The sequence below is a fragment of the Agelaius tricolor genome, unplaced genomic scaffold (assembly GCF_023055355.1).
Source record: "Agelaius tricolor isolate 1412-34295 unplaced genomic scaffold, bAgeTri1.0.p SCAF_4, whole genome shotgun sequence".
Classification (NCBI taxonomy): Eukaryota; Metazoa; Chordata; class Aves; order Passeriformes; family Icteridae; genus Agelaius; species Agelaius tricolor.
Genome location: NW_027269264.1, coordinates 30,854,822 through 30,873,122, shown reverse-complemented (window position 1 = coordinate 30,873,122; position 18,301 = coordinate 30,854,822). Strand labels below are relative to the sequence as shown.

Genomic DNA, 18,301 nt, shown 5'->3' with positions numbered 1-18,301 from the left:
GGTTTTATTTCCCTTTGAAGCAAAACAGACAACAACTGGGGAAAAAAAAAAAAGCCTGGAAGTCTTTCCTAAGCCCTTCATAACATAAATGGCTATCTTGAACTGATACATGAAAAAAATAACTTTAGGAGTTGCCAGAGAGGGAGGAAGGGAAAGGGTGAAGCCATTCCTGTAATTTATTAGCTTTCCAAAATTTGACTTGCAGCTAAGGAAATCCTAAATAAAACAATAGGATGTGAAGTAAAATAACTTGATTATATTTTTTACATTTTAAGTTAGAAGAAGGAATATAGTCGTGAAAGAATTTACCTTGCTCCCTTCTGTTGCTATGTAATGAAAAAACTAGAAATTTCATAAATTAAAATTACCCAAAATGCAAGTCACTACTGATCCAAAAGGTGAAATGTACAAACTAAAATTAAAAGCCACTTGAATAAAAATATAAAGCTTACATTAATTAAAGATCCAAGTTTGTGCCACAGGTCCAATTTCCAAAATTTGCTTAAATAAAAATTTGCAAGTATTGTCACAATTTCAAAAATTAAAAGCTTTATTCTTTTTAAGCTTAACTATACAGCTGTTTTTCCAAATGTTCAGTTGCACCAGGCATAGAGATGGCAATAAGTTGCCCAAGCAGCAGTTATTATGTTACACAATTACCTGTACTTAACCTCAGTGTTAAAATTGGACTGGTAAGCCTTAACCCTGCTGCAAATTGCATAGCTCTACAGCAGAACACTTGCTGCAACAACTCAAATCCTGTGAATTTGCTTGTTGCCTTACAGAAAAAAGGAATGGTATATGAAACTGGTAAGTTTTTCAAGAACAGTCACTCTTTGGGGAAATATTAACAATTCCAGAGGAGGTTTTAGGTTAGAACTGTCTTGAAGTTATATGGCCTTCATGTTCTGGGAAAAGTACTTATTAGAAGGAAATCCTGCAGATAAAAGCTTGTTTATCGGCAAAACAGCAACTGACATCTGCTTTGGTGGTCTGATCACACGAGCAGTAAGATAGTTAATTTTAGAGCTGGACAGAGGAAATGCATTTTTGGTGAAAAAAATTCATAGTGTTGGTCACCACAGACTTTATGGTGAAGATGATAGTTAGGAGACACATCTTTCATCTCAGTCCATCCATAGCAGAGTAATACTCAGGTAACTTAAATTTGAAGTGATTAGCTGTACATAAATAATCCTGTGCTCTGAACAATCCATCAGTAATTTAGTTAATCCCTTTGGGTGAACAGCTCTGATAATAGAATCAAAATGGTTTTGGTTGGAAGAGACCTGCTAGGTGGAACTAGATCCCCCCAACCAGGTTGCTCAAGGACCCATTTAGTCTGGTCTTGAACACTTGCAGGGATTGGGCATCCACAGCTACACTGAGCACTGAGCTGCTGTTAGAGCAGCTCACTACCCTCACAGTAAGGAATTTCTTCAAAGAGCTAATCTAAACATACCTTCTTTAGCTTAAAGCCATCACCACTTGTTCTGTCACTACATGCCCTTTTAAAAAGTTCCTTTCCAGCCTTCCTTTAGGTTCCATTAGGTACTGACTTAAAGGTGCTATAAGGTCTCCACAGAATCTCATCCAGGCTGTACAAACCCAACTCTCACAGCCTGTCCTCGTGAGAAGAGGTGCTCAAACCCTCAGATCTTTACTGTGGGCCTCCTCTGGACTTGCTCCAAGAGGTCCAGGTCTTATTTTGGAGTCCCAGAGCTGAATGCACCACTTCAGGTGCAGTCCCATGAGAGTTGCAGTCACAGTGGTGATGTGAAAAGTATTTGTAAGATATGCCTTTACCTTGCATCTCCTGCCAATTTTGTAATACCTGTTGTCAAACTTTCTTCTATGATGTTATGATTGTAGTTTGACTGCACCTTCTGTGGTTATGTCAGAAAATCCATGCTAACTTGCTGTAGCAAGTTGCTGTAGGACAGTTTCTGGAGTAGAAGAGATTATATTGGAAGCAAAATTGTTTCATTCCAAGTGCACTTTATCAAAGGCATATGGCTAGAAGCCAGTGTAATAACTGTCTGGGGAAGCATACAGTAGGTAATTTAGCTGGGCCAAAACAGTAAGTACATGGCTGTCTTGGGTAATGTTTTCAAAATGGTGTTTTGTTACTGCCAGAGCATATATACTTTCTCTCTTCTTCCTCTTCCCCATGGGTGATACGGATTTTGTTTCAATCCACAGAGGCATAATTCTGTGCTTGCAAATTCTGACATTTACTTCCCTGTTTCTCAATCATACTCTTGAGAAAACAGAGGCAAAAAAAGACAAACAAGAAAAACCAATTTTCAGGATGCATAATTTTGTCTATGAGTTAATTTCCCCCTTTTCTTTTTTTTTTAATACTGTATGGCCATCTCCATGCTTTTATTTTGTGTGTCTTATGTGTGTCCACTTCTATTTAGTTTGGCTCCTAAGGGATCCCAAGTGAGACACACAACTGCATCACAGCAACTCTAAACAAAAATGTGGAAGGAGCATCTTTTGCAGTTACTGCTTAGGTCCTGGTAAGCTGTATCTTAAAAGAGCATTGACGATGGGGACTATAGTGTCTTCCTTGTGCCTGTTGCCTCTGAGCAACACTGACAAGCTCTGAAAAACACCTATAACCTGTTGTCAGTGAGAAGGGTAAAAAGACAGAAAGTCCTGCAGGGAAGAGATTGTGTGGGCTGAATTGTGTGGTGATGGCGTTGGATGAGTAACAGAAGCAAGTCATGCTCTGTGTCACAGCATCACAATGTCCAAATAGCACTTAGACTAGATATAAATTGAATTGTGGCATTGCTACAAGACAGAATTATTAGGATGATTTGTAGTAAATCTGTAGCAATAGATGTCAGGTGTTAGTGCTAATCTCTTTCCTGGAATAGTAAGATTATGTATATACACTAAGAAAAGTGCCCAGAGCTGTGCTCCCTGTGTATTAGAGAGTATAGAAATATTCCGTGTATGTAGCAATAAGGAGACCCAGAGAAGAAACCTGGTTTAAGGTGGTATTGATTAAGGGTGTAGCCACAAGAAAACAAAGGCCAAAATAAATTCTTTACATGAGGGTGAGCAGTGGCTGGGTGCCCATGGAAATTGAAGTAGCAACTGCTCTGCACAACTGAGCACACAGAGGTAGGCTGTGTCTTTGTATATTTGTCCTCATGCTGTATGTTTGCCACATTGTCACTCCGTCTTCTCAGTACCAGTTGGCCATGCTTCCCTGGCAGCCTCCGCTGTGCTGCTCATACAACAAACATCAGTGCTCCTTCAACAGTGATCCCATGGTGAAAATCTGTAGGGCCTTGAAGGTGCTTAACTACAGATGAACTAGTAGGATTAAGGGCTTGATTCCAGTGATCATCACTACATGGCAATGACACATCCCATTTTACAAAATGCAACAGGCCCAGGAGGGCACTTATTTTTGCAGGATGCCTCAGAAGTTACATGCTTCAGAACAAATGCCTTACCCCTTCCCACTGCATTTTTAACCTGCTGCCATGTTGCTCCTTGAAAGTTACTTAAATCTTTTTTCAATCCTAAACTGTCTCCAAGGACAACAAAAAAAACTGCTTTCGCAAATTTTGCATAAATTAGGTATATTTTCTTAACTTTGATGAATGTGGATATATTCCATAAGTTAAGACTATGGTTCTAAATCATCATCCCTCAGCACAGAAAGACAAACAATTTTGTGTGTCTGATAATAAGTTTTGATTCTGTATAATATGCTAAAAATTTGCAAGATGCATCTAGATCAAAATATGCATGAATTTTGTTTATTTACTCTTTTTTATTTTTAACATCATGAAAATGGGGAAAAAAGAGAAGAAAACCACAGCCATACTGTTTTGTTTGTGTGCCAGCATTCAGAAGGTGCCTGAAACAGCATGGCTTCCTGAGAGATTCATAAAAGTATTTTTATTTAGAAACACATCTGAACATTCAGAATGTGACTTGGAAAGAATTTCTATTGCAGAATGTTTCTGAGATTGATTGTAAAAATCTACTTAATAATTCATGCCACAAGTTTATTATCTCCTATTTTCACTTGGTTTTTTGGACATAGGTAATCTGCATAATATATTTTCAAATAACACATCCACAGTGAGTCAGGGCTAAATAAGACAGACTAGGAAAAGGTATTTCTGTTTCTTTTGGAATGTGTTTGTCAGATTGTTAGTAAAAATACTGTTTCTTCATCCTTCACCATTAATGTCAGCAGCAAGTTTTGTCTTGAAACAGTGTCAAGATCTTGCTCTAGACCTTTTTAAGCAATGATGTATGCATTCAAAGAGAGGAGCTGTTCTGAAAGATCTGTCTTTTTCCATGCTAGCATCTTAGAAGAGCAGGCTATTAGACAAGGCACAGTTGAGTTTCTTACTCAACAAGAGGGTGAGGGGGGCTAGTCTAAAGCTGCATCACCAGAGGCTGGGTGTGCCAGCTGCCTAAAAAGGTATTCTTCATTTTAGTTTAAAGTACAAATAAAGAATGAACATCTGTTTCAGTTTGCAGAGTTAAATAAACATTGTTAGCATATTTTTTTAAAAGTTGAAATTTACAGTAAGAAGCAAAAAGAGAGTATAACTAACAGCCAAGGAGAAGGATATTGCAGAATTCTATTACCTTTCTTTTCCCTTCTCAGTCTCACAAGTTTGCACAGAAAAGAGCAATTTTTTGTCTGAAATTGTTGAATAGCTATTGAGACATTGTAAGGAAAATACAAGAAATTACCAAAATTGTCACTTGCCTGACACATGGAGTGAAAACTTAATCATTTTTATGCTCATGGCAATTTCTTCACTGAATCACTTTCAAAGAGCTGCTATGAAAGAACTTGTCCGAAACTTCTCTTTTCACACTTTTAGTGTGATTTCAGGGAAGTCTCTCACTGATTTCCTCTGCCTTATATCTTCTCCAGGCAATAATCGTATATTAATTGATTGATAACAATCAATTAATATACTATTTGAATTGTTATTCCCAAGTCAGAGGCATACAAATATTAAAAGGTACATTTTTTGCATTACATGCAATGTAATTCTTGGCTTCACGCATTTTTATCCTCTGTTCCAAAGTCTGTGTTTTGGAGAACTTCTTCTGTGCCAGTGGTAGAGAAGAATGAAGTTACTCATTTTTATCCCACAGAGAGCTGTACTAGAAAATATCAAGATTCACAGAACCTCAGATCTGTGCAAACATTTGCCTCACTTTATGATGGCTATAAGCTTCTTTGGGCTCTACAAGCCTGAATCTCCCTATTCTATTTCTGCTCTTTTTTAATGTTGGTTTTGGTTTGTGGGTGGTGGGGCTTGTTTGTTTGTTTTGGTGAAGTTTACATTCTTGGCTTTGCTTTTTTCACAGAATTTGTTTGGTTTATTTTGTTTACCTCTAAAGACTAAATTTTGCCAGCTTTACTTGAGAAAGCTTTCCATTGTGATAGATCCCTTTCTCCACTGATCTCTTCTCACTCCTGTTAGATCCATGATCTTTGCTGTATTGTACAAGCTGGAAGAATAATCCCCACTAAGCTGCAGTGGGACTCTGAGTTGCTACATAATTTCACTTCTCTGTTCCCTCTATGCACACAGAATTCTCCCCTGGCCACTCACCCAGACAGCTTCCTCTCTTTTTTCCACTGGTCACTGATCTGTCTCACTACAGGGATTTTCATCCAAGATTTCTGAAATAGAAGAGTGAAGAGACAGATTGGATTTCTTCTAACTAAATCTGCCCTAGTAGTTCCTGCTGTAGAAACAAAGCATTTTCCTCATCTTTCTGTCTCAGAGGTCTCCTTGAAGGCTTGCCATTTTGAAAAGTAATAGTCCTCTGGCTGAATCCTCTGAGTTTTCGAAAAAAGTGCAGCAAGAAAGGAACTTAAGCCTAACACCCAAAATCAAAGTTTCTTGCTGACTGGCACTAACATGTATGGCCTGCTTTAAAACTGAATTGTACAAGATAAAATCTTGATATAAAGCTCCTGTCTTATGAAATTGAAATACTTTATTATTTTAAGACCTTCTGCTAAGGAAGCCACCCTACTGTTGTGTTTGCTTATCAATACTGTGGGAGTTTCTGTCATTAACTTTCCACTGGTCCTTACCGCATTTCATCATATAAGGTGTCTACCATTGCTACTGCAAAGACTATCTCCAGCACCAAGACAAGGTTAGCTTAAGAGAAGGAGCTTTGAGGATTAGATACTACTTTTTAGCTTCTTGCTTTTCAATGAAGCAGTGTGGGGAATAAAAGTCATGAATATATAGACGCATGCAGTTGAAGAAACTAATGTAACTGTGCTACTGTTTCAATTGTCTGTTTATATTTAAAATGCATAAAGCTATTTTAAAATATTGTTCTTTTGCCCACTAGCATTTTCTTGGGAATTAAAAAAAACATTCCAAACCCTTGCCAGCATATTTTTGCAGCACTAGCTCATATAAAAAAATTCACAGATGCTAACCATAATAGTTCAGTAGTTCCATCTCACCAACCACTCTCATGACAATCCACTTCTGGTGTTACTGCGGCTGCTAGCTAAATATTAAACTCAAACAGCTCTGTTTGGGGCTTGTTAGTTTCACTTTTGAGGGTAAGCAGAACAGTGGCAGTTCCAAGTAAAAGCCATTCCCTTTGAAATCTTTTCAATTTGCTTCCTCTGCCATTTTCTGAGTGGTAACCTCTCCATAGGTCAGTAGATTATTTATTTATGTTGCCTGCTGCAACATCTCTTAAGCACAAACTGGCTCCTGTTGTCACAATTTCTGGTAACCAAAAATATCTGTCTGTGTTTTTTGGTAGCTCTAGGCTTTCCATCTATGGCTGACTCAATTCTGTAGCAGCAGAGGAGGCAGAATAGAAGAGGTTCAAAACCAGGAGGGTTGGACACCCTGTGACTCATCTCAGAGGACTGGGTTTCCTCCACAGGTCTAGCTGTGTTGAAGGCAGTGCCAGGGCTTCAGGGAACTCTTGCAGCTTCTCTGGTCCTGGGAATGCCAGATTCAACATTGCTTGGCATTGATTGAAAACCACGACATCTAGCTTTCCTTAATTTCTGTAGATGAGAACTAGTTCTGCTCTTTGAAGCAATTAGATAAATACATGAAAGGTATCTTGGGAATGACACACTCCGAAGCTACTCCCTGGAAGGATCAAGTTAACTCCTGTTTCTGCCCGAGGTACAGCTACCTTGACAATATCTTTTATAACCTAAGCTTTGAGGAAGCTTAATGGCAAGTGATATGTATTCTTTGCCCTAGGGAGAGCTTTTTTGCTTTATTTTGTATGTGTGCCACAGTGTCAGGGAATACTTACTGGAATTGCTTATCTTAAAATCTTCCTCCTCTAAGAAAAGGAGTTAGTGGAAGCTATTTCTAGATCCTGAAATGCTGTCCCAGAGAGCTCCAATATGTAGTTTATTTCCATTACGCTATAAAGAGTGGCACAAGCTATCAATATTTTCAAACTTAATAGTTGCTGGGTGCTTCTTTTTCTATAGGAAATTAAAGAGCTGAATTTGATTTATTGCTTTAATTACAAAGAAAGATCTTTAACTGATCTTGGAATTCAGAAATAAGGGAGGAGAAGAAAACAGCAATTTGACATGGGTTTGATGTTTTTTGTACCAATGTAAATACAAAGAAATAGTGAAAATCAGTGGTTAAATTATGTAAATTTTGATCCCACAATCAATTAATTAAAACTGTATTATCAAAGCAGTGGCATGTGGGACAAGCCTCTCTCAGCTGGTTTGCAGAGGTCCATACCTTTTTGAATCTAGACTAGGAATTCACTTCTTTGTGAAAACCCTATACACTTGCTAGTTTTAACTAAAATTGGTCCAAAGTTTCAAAAGCAAAACAACTATGTTTAAGATATCTAATAATTTGTTTTTAACATAAAATATTTTAGTATTACAGTTTTGCCAGTGTGCATATTTGATACCAACATTGATATCTAGCTTTTTCCTGAAATAACTTTTTCAGAAATATTGATAAAGCAATAGGTCTCATATCTATTTTCACTTGAGCAATAATTACTTAAGCACATTTGAAGAATCAGCAGACTGCATATTTTTATAATTGTATTTCAGACTGGATAGGTTTCTGATTTTAAGCTCTGCTCATCCTTTTCCAGAACTATGAATCAAAACACAACTTGCTGCTCCTATGTACTAATCTGAAGTAAAACTGAGTAGAAACAAAAGTGAAATTCAGTGTCTTAACTTCATTGTGAAATATTAAAATGAGAATACTATGTGAAAAAATTAACTACAAACAAATTTTTCACTTTGTGTTTACTGTAAGTAGTTTAGAGACTTCTAGAATCACTTCACAGTGATTGTTTGTATATTTGTGTGTGTATATCAAAGTTTCTTGCCCTTACAGAATCATAAAATGCTTTGAGTTTGAAGAGACATTAAAAATCATCTGGTTCTAATGCCCCTGTCATAGGCAGGGACATCTTCCACTATACTAAGTCACTCAGAGTCACATCCAATTTGATCTTGAACTTTGATCTTCCATTTTCCAGGGATGGACCATTTGCAGTTTCCCTGGGAAACCTGTTCCAGCACCTCAGTGTTCTCACAATAAAGCATTTCTTCTTATTATCTAAGCGAAACCTACTTTCTTCAGTTTAAATCCATTTTGTCCTGTCACTACATGCCCATGTAAAAAGTGTTTCTCTGGTCTTCCTGTAAGACTCCTTTACAGGAAGGTTGCTAAAACTGGAAGGCTGCTATAAAGTCTCCCTGAAGACTTCTCCCTGAAGCCTTCTCTTCCCCATCCTAACCCAAGAACCCTCATTAAGGTCTCTGGTGATTGATGTGAGCACAGAAGGCAGTTAGGAAAATGTGCAAGATACACTTTGCTCACTTTCATGACATTGATTTCTGTATAGCATCCAAGTATAGCTTAGTAATTGTATCTTAAATGTATTTCAAAATGAAAAAAAAAAGAATAAAGGTTGAGATCTCGAGTGAGGAAATTCAAAAACTTCAACAGTTGACCATAACAGGATTTTTGTTACCCCATTGTGTTGTCTTTTGTCCTTTTAGTTTCTAGCTGTATCACGCTCACATCCTGCTACATACTAAAGCAGATGAAATTACAAAACAGTTAAGTAACGCAAAGAAAAACCCCAAACCCAACAGGATGAAACACTACTGATGGAAATGAATTTACATAAACATTAACTTTTGAAGCTTCCTGGCTTTCACAGATAGATAACTGCTGCCAAACAAGCTCAGGAAGGTTAACTTGCCATAATAATGCATGATAAAAGAATATGGGTGGAGCTGCAGTCCATTGCATTTAAAATCAGACATTATTAAACAGTACATCATTTACTTCTAGAAATATTAATTTTAAAAAGCCATAACAAATGTTCTCATCTAAATCTCCATTCATGTATTGAGATAGAAGAAAAAAATTCTAATATATATACATGTGAAAACACAATTCAAAGAACAATCTTACTTTCCACAAATTGATGCCAGGTCATTACACAGCCATGAACACTGTACACAATGAAGTCCTGAAGAAGGTGAACTGGGCTGGAAACCTATAAGTGTGCATTAGAGTACTTTTGGTCAATTTCTGAGTCCCTTTAAATATCTGGAAACTCCAAGAATGAATAGAGAAATACTAGTTTGTGTATATGAGGAAAGCAGGCTGTTGCCCACATTTCCCTAAGATAAGAAAGGCCGAGGTGATTTTAGTTTGATTTTTCAAAAGAAAAAACAGACCCTGGGCCCTTCAAAATATATTTTGAGAGGTTTTCAATCTAGTAGACTTCCCTATTCCCATGGGATTTTCAAAGACAATTTCTTTGTCAAAAGTTATTTTCCTATTGATAGGTAGACCTAGGAAGGCACTTTAATTCATCTTTATTATGAATATGAATACAATTTGTATAACAGTCGCACTGAAAACCTTTTGAATTCAGTAGAGGATTGATCCTGGCTGGATACCAGGTATCCAACAAAGCTACTCTAACACTCTCCTTCACAACTAGACATGGGAGAGAAAATATAGTGAAAGGCTCATGATTTGAGATAAAGTCAGTGAGACTGGTAAACCAATTACCATCTCAGGTAAAACAGACTGAATTTGGTCATTAGTTGAATTTAGGACCAAGAAAATCAGATCAGGATAACAAGAAGTAAAACAAATCTTAAAAACAGTTTCCCCCACTTCTCTTCCTTCCTAGCTCTACTTCCTCCTGCAATGGTGCAGGCAGAAAGGGAACAGGGGTTATGGTCAGCTCATCAGACATTTTTTCTCCCAGTGCTCAGGGAGAGAAGTCTTTCCCATGCTCCAGTGGGGGGTGCCTCCCACAGGAGACAGTTCCCTATTAATTTCTCCAGTGTGAGCTCATCTCACAGGAAGATTGCACTCTTCCACAGGTGCAATCCATCAGGCACAGCCTGCTCCAGTATGAGATCTCACAGGATCACAAGTACTACCAGGAAACCTGCTCCAGTGAAGGCTCCTCTCTCCCTGGGTCTGCAGGTCCCTGCCAGGATATGCCTCCCATAGGGTGACAGCCTCTTTTGGGCATCCACCTGCTCTGGTGGGTGTCTCCTTCACAGCCTGCAGATGGATCCCTGCATCCCTGTGGATCTCCATGGGCTGCAGGAGCACAGCTGCCCCACCATGGGCTGCACCATGTGCTCTGAGGGAATCCCAGCTGCAGTGTCTGCCTTGTGTCTCCCCTTCTCCACTGACCTGGCTGTCTGCAGAGCTGTTCCTCTTACATACTCTCACTCTGCTCTTCTCTGGCTGCAATTACATCTACCCAATAACTTTTTTTCCTTCTTAAATAAGTTACCAAAACGAATTACCATCATTTCTGATTGTCCCAGCCTTGGCCAGCAGCATGTCTGTCTTGAAGGTGTCTGACACTGGCTCTAGCAGACATGGAGGATGCTTCCAGCATATTCCAACAGAAGCCAGTAGCTCGCCCACTACCAAAACCTGGCCATGCAAATCTAAGACAAATGCACATGTTATTGCATTTAGATACCAGTTAAGCACAGAAGATACCCTGCTTTAAAGATGAAAGGGAAAACAAAGCAAAACAGAACCTATGCAAGCAAAAGTTGGTTAGGAAACAGTCACTTGATGGAGTCCTGGCACACTGATGGACTCCCAAAGCATTTGTATTGCAATCAATAGGACTTTTGACAGCAGAGCCACAAACAAACTCAAGACAAGCTGAGTCTTCAGTGATTGAAGGTTCTCCTTCAGACTCAGGCTGCAGTTTTATTAATTTTATTCATTCTGTTAGCAGATTTTGAGTAGAAATTCAGACTTACTGACCCTTTTCCTCACTGTGTAGTATTAGTATACCTAAATGTTTACTGAGCAAAAAAGTCATAGGGTGACAGTAAATTTGTGGTTCCCTGTAATACCATTTATACCAAGCCATTTCCCATCAGTGGACTGCATTTCAAAAATTTATTTTGAAGTTTTACAGTTAAACCAATTGCTTGTGCTTACTTGCCTGCCTGCTTTTTCCAGCTACTAAATTGTTGGCTGCACACTAGGTTTTATCCTCTAATAAGAGAAAGGCACATATTCCTTAAAAGGAAATCCCATGCTGCTGCTCTGTTGTGACTCAACTAACTTGGCAAGAAAGGAATTTACTCCATTTCTGTATCAGATCCACACCAACCTGTACTGAGCCACATGGATGACAGCGTTCAAAGGATTTCAACATTTCAGAGAGCCACAAGTGGTATGGAGATCAGTGCAGACCTTACTACTCACATGAGGCAATTAGCTTCACTAAACAGTAAACAACCAAATTATTTGATCTTTATTTGCAGAAAACCTATCAGAAACTATTGAAATCCACAAAACTGGAACAATTAAATTTGAAAGGTGCAGATGGAAATCTCATGCACTACATGTGTGTGACTTTTGCATATGCTACCAATGTTGATTAAGAAAGGCAGCAATACTGTTATGCAATCCTTTTAAATCCAAGATTTAATGCCACTGGACATCTGACATACCCATCTCTCATAAAATCTGTCAGGCAGAGAACTATTCCTGATCACTGTGGCCTACAAAGCAGGCTTCTCTGTCTTCTCCTTGTATAGTTTGGAGGGAATCCCAGAGAGCTGCTGGAAAATGAAAGCTTATCCAACTTCTGGAAACTTCTGGGAAAGGAAACAGGGCGGTTTTGGACACACAGGGAGCATTACCTGTTTCCATTCCTCTAGTTTATAGAAGTCACCGTCCTGCATTAGTCACTGTAGTCTCTGAGTGCTTTTTACTTGCTCAGCAACTGAACTCATGCCTGTTCTTGTAGGGCTTTTCTATGTTTGTTGGGTTTTTACAATTTTTTTCCTATGGGATTTTTGTATGATGCAGCATTTTGTATCCGATCAAGAACACATTGGGCTGTTGGAGAAGGAGCTGACAAAGTGCATCTTCCAGTGAGGTACAATTTAGTGCCTGGAGAAGTGCCTTTTGCATTCTTAGGTATATGCTCCAAAAGCTGTCTTTGCAGAAATGCATTACAGAAGGTATTCTTAGGTACTTTCTACTGTCTCTCAGAGGAACAGTATCAAACAGATGTCTGGAAGGGGACAATCTTGCGCTTCCTGTTGGGGCCATCAAAGCCAAGAGATGGCTTCTTTTCCTAAGTTATATTTTCCCAAAGGAGTTGAATTAGAAGTGTGTCCTTTTGCAAGCTGAGTCATACACAAACCTGTATTTACAGGTGTTTTTTCTTCCATTCTCCTCCAGGAAGGAGGTAATCACTCATAGAACTTCAGGAAAAAGGTTTCAGAGAATGACTATAAAAAATGAAAACATTTCTTTTAAGACTGTTCTTTGCACCATATATTTAAAGGGAAAGCATGATTTTTTAACCAAAATATATTTTTGTCCAAGGCAGAGCCTACTACACAAAGAAAACAAGAAAAAACATGATGACATATGTACTTACTAAACAGTACGGATTTCATATCCTGCTACAAAAGTAGAAAGAAAAGTGAAATACATGCATGGATTTGACTAAAATAAGTAACTTCCTTAGTGTTACAATTTGCAAAGGTTTTGCAAATAACTCCCTACCTTTGAACAGAGAATATGCTTTGATTTTAATTTCAGATGAAAATGATAAATCAAAGGACAACTATGAGAATTTTTGAAGGAAACACTACAGAACTATTTCTGTACTTTTCAGCTTTTTGAACATGAAAATGAAACAAAGCCTGTATCCTGGCCAGCACACTAATATCAGAATTTGGAACACAGAAGTAATCAAGTAAGTAAAATTAAGCCTTTTGCACAGAAGGCAAGTTCATAACTTGCTTTGAAAAGCAAACTAAATTTGAAGCTGCTACACCACATGTAGAAATAATATTTTTTGTATAATTAGTGGTAATTTTGTCGGTTATTTGGGCATATATTTACTAAGTTTATTGTTTAGCATCCGTGTTTTTGGATTCTCTGGCTATGCCTGTGTTACTACGCCCTACACACAAGGGTATTCACAGAGTGTGAAGTCGCAAAATGAAATGTGTGAACAATGTGGAGGTAAAACGGTACTTCAGCTCCCTGCCACAGACTGACACTGGTGTCCAAGCATACTAACATGCAAATGCATGGACACTGTATGATCATTTAGAAAAAGGGAAGGGGGGTGCTTAAATGGCAGTTAGATGCAAGCCTGAGATGTTCACAGTTTTTGAGTGCAGATGCTTTTTAAAGGATTTGTTAAAAATTGATATAGTAGCAAGAACTCTGATGAAAAGTTATGAACAGTGCTGAACAGACCAGAGAAAAAGGATATTTCATAGGACAATTCTGTTTCTTGCCATGTTATACTAAAACACGTTTAATTATAATAGAAGACAAACAAAAATACCAGGTATCACTAGATAAGCTATAAAGTTTGGAGTCCTAACACAGATTAGACTTTCAAAATCTAAGCAAGTGATGGTGTGCTTTATCACTCCAGTAGCTGAGAAATTTTGCAGGTCCAACTACACCTGACCCTGACAAACTACTGAAACTTAACAATATAAGGATTTGTCATCTATTTAAGTTAAATTTTTTGCATTTGCAGGGGTCTGTCTACAGAAATCTTGATGAGCAAAGTCTTATGTCATGCAGTGAGCACAACCAATGTAGTACAGTACTCTCCTTATCTTTTGAGTGGTCTGGATATCAGTGGTGTATAAGTTAATTATGTTTAGGAGGCATCAGAATATTTTTATTTTGGGGTTTCTTTCTTTTCTCTGCTTTGAAAAAGTTTCCAGTGTCGCTGCAGCATGTTTGTGTGAGTTTTCCATACTGTAAACTGAGGAGAGACATTAAACATGAAAAGCAAATTATTAGAGAACGTAATACCACTGAAACTTTATTTGAGATGAAAGACTAGGTATTATCGAAGAAAACATGCTGTAATTGACTTTATTTCAAAATCACCAGGTATTCTTTACACTGCACATTCAATAAAAACAAAGCAACGTAGCCACTGATATAATTTCCAGTTCTGAAATGGCCTAGATTTTGTCCTTAAAGGACCTGTGGGATGATATTATAGCACATGGGCGTACTCTTCTGTACAGAGCAAAAGACCATGCATGACATCATAGAAATGAAATGACAAAGTAAGATTGTCCTTAAAGAATTACATTTTAACAGTGCCAAATTGGTAGTTGACCCATAACAGCCTGCTTTGAAAACAAGGATGTCATGAGCATCTCATCAACCATCAAACTTTTACATGGCTTTTTAGTTCTTCCCTGTCCCACCTTGTGTTTATCCTTTGTCTAACAGACAACTCAGTTCCTGAGCCTTCAGGTGAAGCATGTTTACTTGTTACGGACAAGAAAACAAGGAACAAACTCATCGGACAGGAAGTGACAGAAAAGTGCGCATTTCAGAAGTCAGAACTGTGCAATAAATCCCAAGAGGTGGGACAGAACTAGTGCACACACACACTTTTTGCTTAAAAAACAACCGTACCTTTTTTCTTTGGCCCAGCTAACACACTCACTACTGTGCAGCCAGACCGCAGCAAGGACGCACTGCTTGTTTGCCATGGCTATACAAGGCCAGATCTGTCCCTCACGCTCGCTGATCCCAAGCCCTCCAGCTTTCACCTGGGCGGGCTGCCACAGACGGAGACTTGTGGGCGACAAGACAAGCCCTCGCTGCCCACACCGACTGTCGAGCAGGCAGCGGGGGCAAAGAGCAGCGCTCGCCTGCTCGGCAGCGGTTCCGCTTCTCGCACTGACAAAACCCTGGTGCCCTCTCTGGTGCCGACGGAACCTGACAGAGCTCCAGATGAGTTTCGATCTCAAGCACATATGTGACTCAAGGGAATGGTACTGTGTGTAGGGCCAAGAGCTGGACGCGATGACCCACGTGTGTCCCTTGTCCTTTCCAAGTCAGAGTATGCTGCGATTCTGCGATGAGGGGGCTGCCGCCAGCACGGGAGAGCGGCGCGACGCCTGCCCTGCGGCCGCACGGTGTCTCTGCGGGCCGAGGGACGCGCCGCCCCGCCCGGCACGCCGAGCCCCGCCGGAGCGGCCGCGCCTTGCCGGGGCAGCGCGGCGGGACCCGCCCCGCCCGCAGCCGCGCGATGACGTGCGCGGCGGGAGCGCCGCCCAGCCGGAGGCAGCGGCCAGAGCGCGGGTCGGCGCGGAGCTGCCGCCGCGTCCCCCAGCCGGCGCCGCCGTGCATGGGGAGGGAGCGGGCGGGACGCTGCCTGCGCGCCGCGCTGCACAGCCACGGCCGCGGTGAGTGGGGCTGGCAGCGCCCGCCCGCCGGCGGGGCCCAGGGGGTGGCCGGGGTGGCGGCTGCACCGGCGTGTCCCGAGCCCCGTCCCGCGGGCGGGGGCTCAGCCCCGGCGGGCGGGGGCGGGCGGGCACGGGCGGGCGCTCGGGGGGCGGGCGACCCTGCCCGCCGGGCGCTGTGAGCGGGGCACCGCGCTGGCTTCCTCCCCCTCCGTAAACAGGGCTCCCGGGGGGCGGGCCGGGGCCGACCTGGGCGGCGGGGAAGCTGGAAGTGTGGCTGCCGCGCCTCTTCGGTGGAGGTGCTGTGTGTTGCGGGAGAACTTCCTCGCGAATACTTATTTGTGCCGTTAAAAAAAAATCTCTTCGCAGAAGGAGGGCAAACAGTCACGAAAAACCACACTTGTGGTTTTTCTCTGTAAGTGTCTGTTGAATTTGCTTCTGCGTGGGGAAGTGTTCCGTTAGGTGTGGGTTGTGAATTAATGGATTTGATTAATTTGCAGAAGATAATTTTTCTTTTAAGAAAAGAATTTCAGATAAAACTTCCTCAGATTTTCTTCTTTTTCTTTTTCTTTTTTTTTTTTTTTGCGACTGAAGTCTAATTAGAACCTGATTGTGGCATTGTCTTCAAATTTTTCACTTCTGCAGTCAGTCACAGGTGAGAAAATAACACCTTCCTTTGGTTATTCATAAATTGTGTTATGCTGGGAATTGCTGACTGTATTCCTTCTGGTTGCTGTACAGAAGAAAACTTAATTGGGAAGATTGTAACGACTATTGACAATTTTGAGTGTAATTTTGTACTTGAGATTATTTGCTTTGTGATCATTGTTTCTGACATCTTAGCTCTGTAAAGCTTACCAATTTATTATCTCTTAATTTGTTCTGTTACTAATTAAATGTAACATGTATGTTAGTAGGTGGGAGAGAAGTATTTATTAAGTTTGTATTTTATGGAAAATCAGTATTGACAGATGACTACAGAGAGACTCTGTGCACACTTAAGGGTATTTTGGATCAGTTATATGGATTAACTTTCTTTTCCTTCCCTGCATCTCAGTCTTCTTCATAACTGATATGGTGCTAATACTGTAGTGATGTTCTTTGGGCATGCCTATTTTTCTTCCCTTTTTAGAAAAGTAATTTAAGGATTCAATAGGAATACAGTAGCCACTACTGTGTTCTGCTTGATGAGAATGCATCCTGAGTGACTTACATGGTGTAAGTCTAGACTCTTGAATTAAACAACTTCAGTATTATTATATGAAATAGCAGGGATTTTAAACTGTGGTGGACTTTCCAGAGAAGCCTAAATTTGACCTATTTGCAGATTTTCATTTTTTGTAAGCACCAATGACAGCAACATAGGGAAGGAGTTTTTGCTGCTGGGAGGGGAAGTTGTAATGAGCAAGAAGTACATGGAATGCAGAAAATGGTCCAACATCCTTGTTGGTTGAATCAGACTGACTAGAACTGCAGAATGGAAAATGAAAGGAGATTGCTACTGCTTTTTACTTGTAGCTGTTCAAAATTATGATTATGCTAATAAAAAGTTGAAATCTCTGTAGAATAACCATTTCCAAACTATGTGGAGGCAGTGTTATGCATGACCATAGAATAGTACTAAAGTGAGTGTTACTGCCATGTTGTGTTAGCAGTGGCATCATCTTTCTGAAGTTAGGAGAAAAGCAATTGCTGAATGAGATTGTTGCTTTGCCATTGGTCTCTTTTTATTTCAGCTTTGGGACATTTTTACAGTATGATCTTATGTAAACAAGAATTTATGTAGACAAGATCTTATGTATTCACTATTATTATATTAAATAGCAGGGATTTTAAGCTGTGGTGGACTTTCCAGAGAAGCCTAAATTTGACCTATTTGCAGATTTTCATTTTTTGTAAGCACCAATGACAGCAACATGGGGAAGGAATATTTGCTGTCGTCATCTTTCTGAAGTTAGGAGAAAAGCAATTGCTTAATGAGGTTGTTGCTTTGCCATTGGTTTCTTTTTATTTCAGCTTTGGGACATTTTTACAGTATGATCTTATGTAAACAAAAGCTAAGTGATGATGTTTGCAGTTACAAGAAATAACCTGAGATCTCATCTGAAAGAGCCTTAAAAGGGAAATAAACACAATTCAGAAATGTAGTAGTATTAAACAGAGACAGTAATTAAATGGTGTTCATTATGAATAGAAGAGTATCAAAAGTTACGAACTTGCAATTAAAAAGCAGTTAACAGAATTGACCATGCAATAATAGAAAAATAAAAGTATTTGTTCTAAGAAATGTTATTCTAAAAATAAAAAAACAACTGGAATAAGGTGACCAAAATCTAGTGGCTTTTTTTAGAAAAGTAACTGGAACTTTAAGTAGGGGGTTGAACTAGATGACCTCCTGCAGTGCCTTTCAACCCAAATTATCCTATCCTAGTGCTCCTGTTCTGTTACAGACTAGCATTTTTCTTGTAACACACCTGCTACTTTTTACCTAGGCTTGCATGCAAATGTTAGCCCTATCATTAGGCAAGT

The 18,301-nt window shown here is 39.7% G+C and overlaps 1 protein-coding gene across 5 annotated transcripts in view; it reads left to right on the top strand.

The window, feature by feature from the left end:
• The first annotated feature begins 15,636 nt into the window (after positions 1-15,636).
• JAK2 (Janus kinase 2) overlaps positions 15,637-18,301 on the top strand; it is an 86,596-nt gene continuing 83,931 nt past the window's right edge. For 3 of the 5 annotated variants that reach the window (XR_011678922.1, XM_071425084.1, XM_071425081.1), the window contains exons 1-2: positions 15,637-15,775; positions 16,367-16,427. The gene's annotated coding sequence lies outside the window, so the exon portion shown is untranslated. Of the gene's footprint in view, positions 15,776-16,082; positions 16,188-16,366; positions 16,428-18,301 lie in introns of those variants that run through there. The other 2 variants (XM_071425083.1, XM_071425087.1) reach the window with 2 other exon arrangements.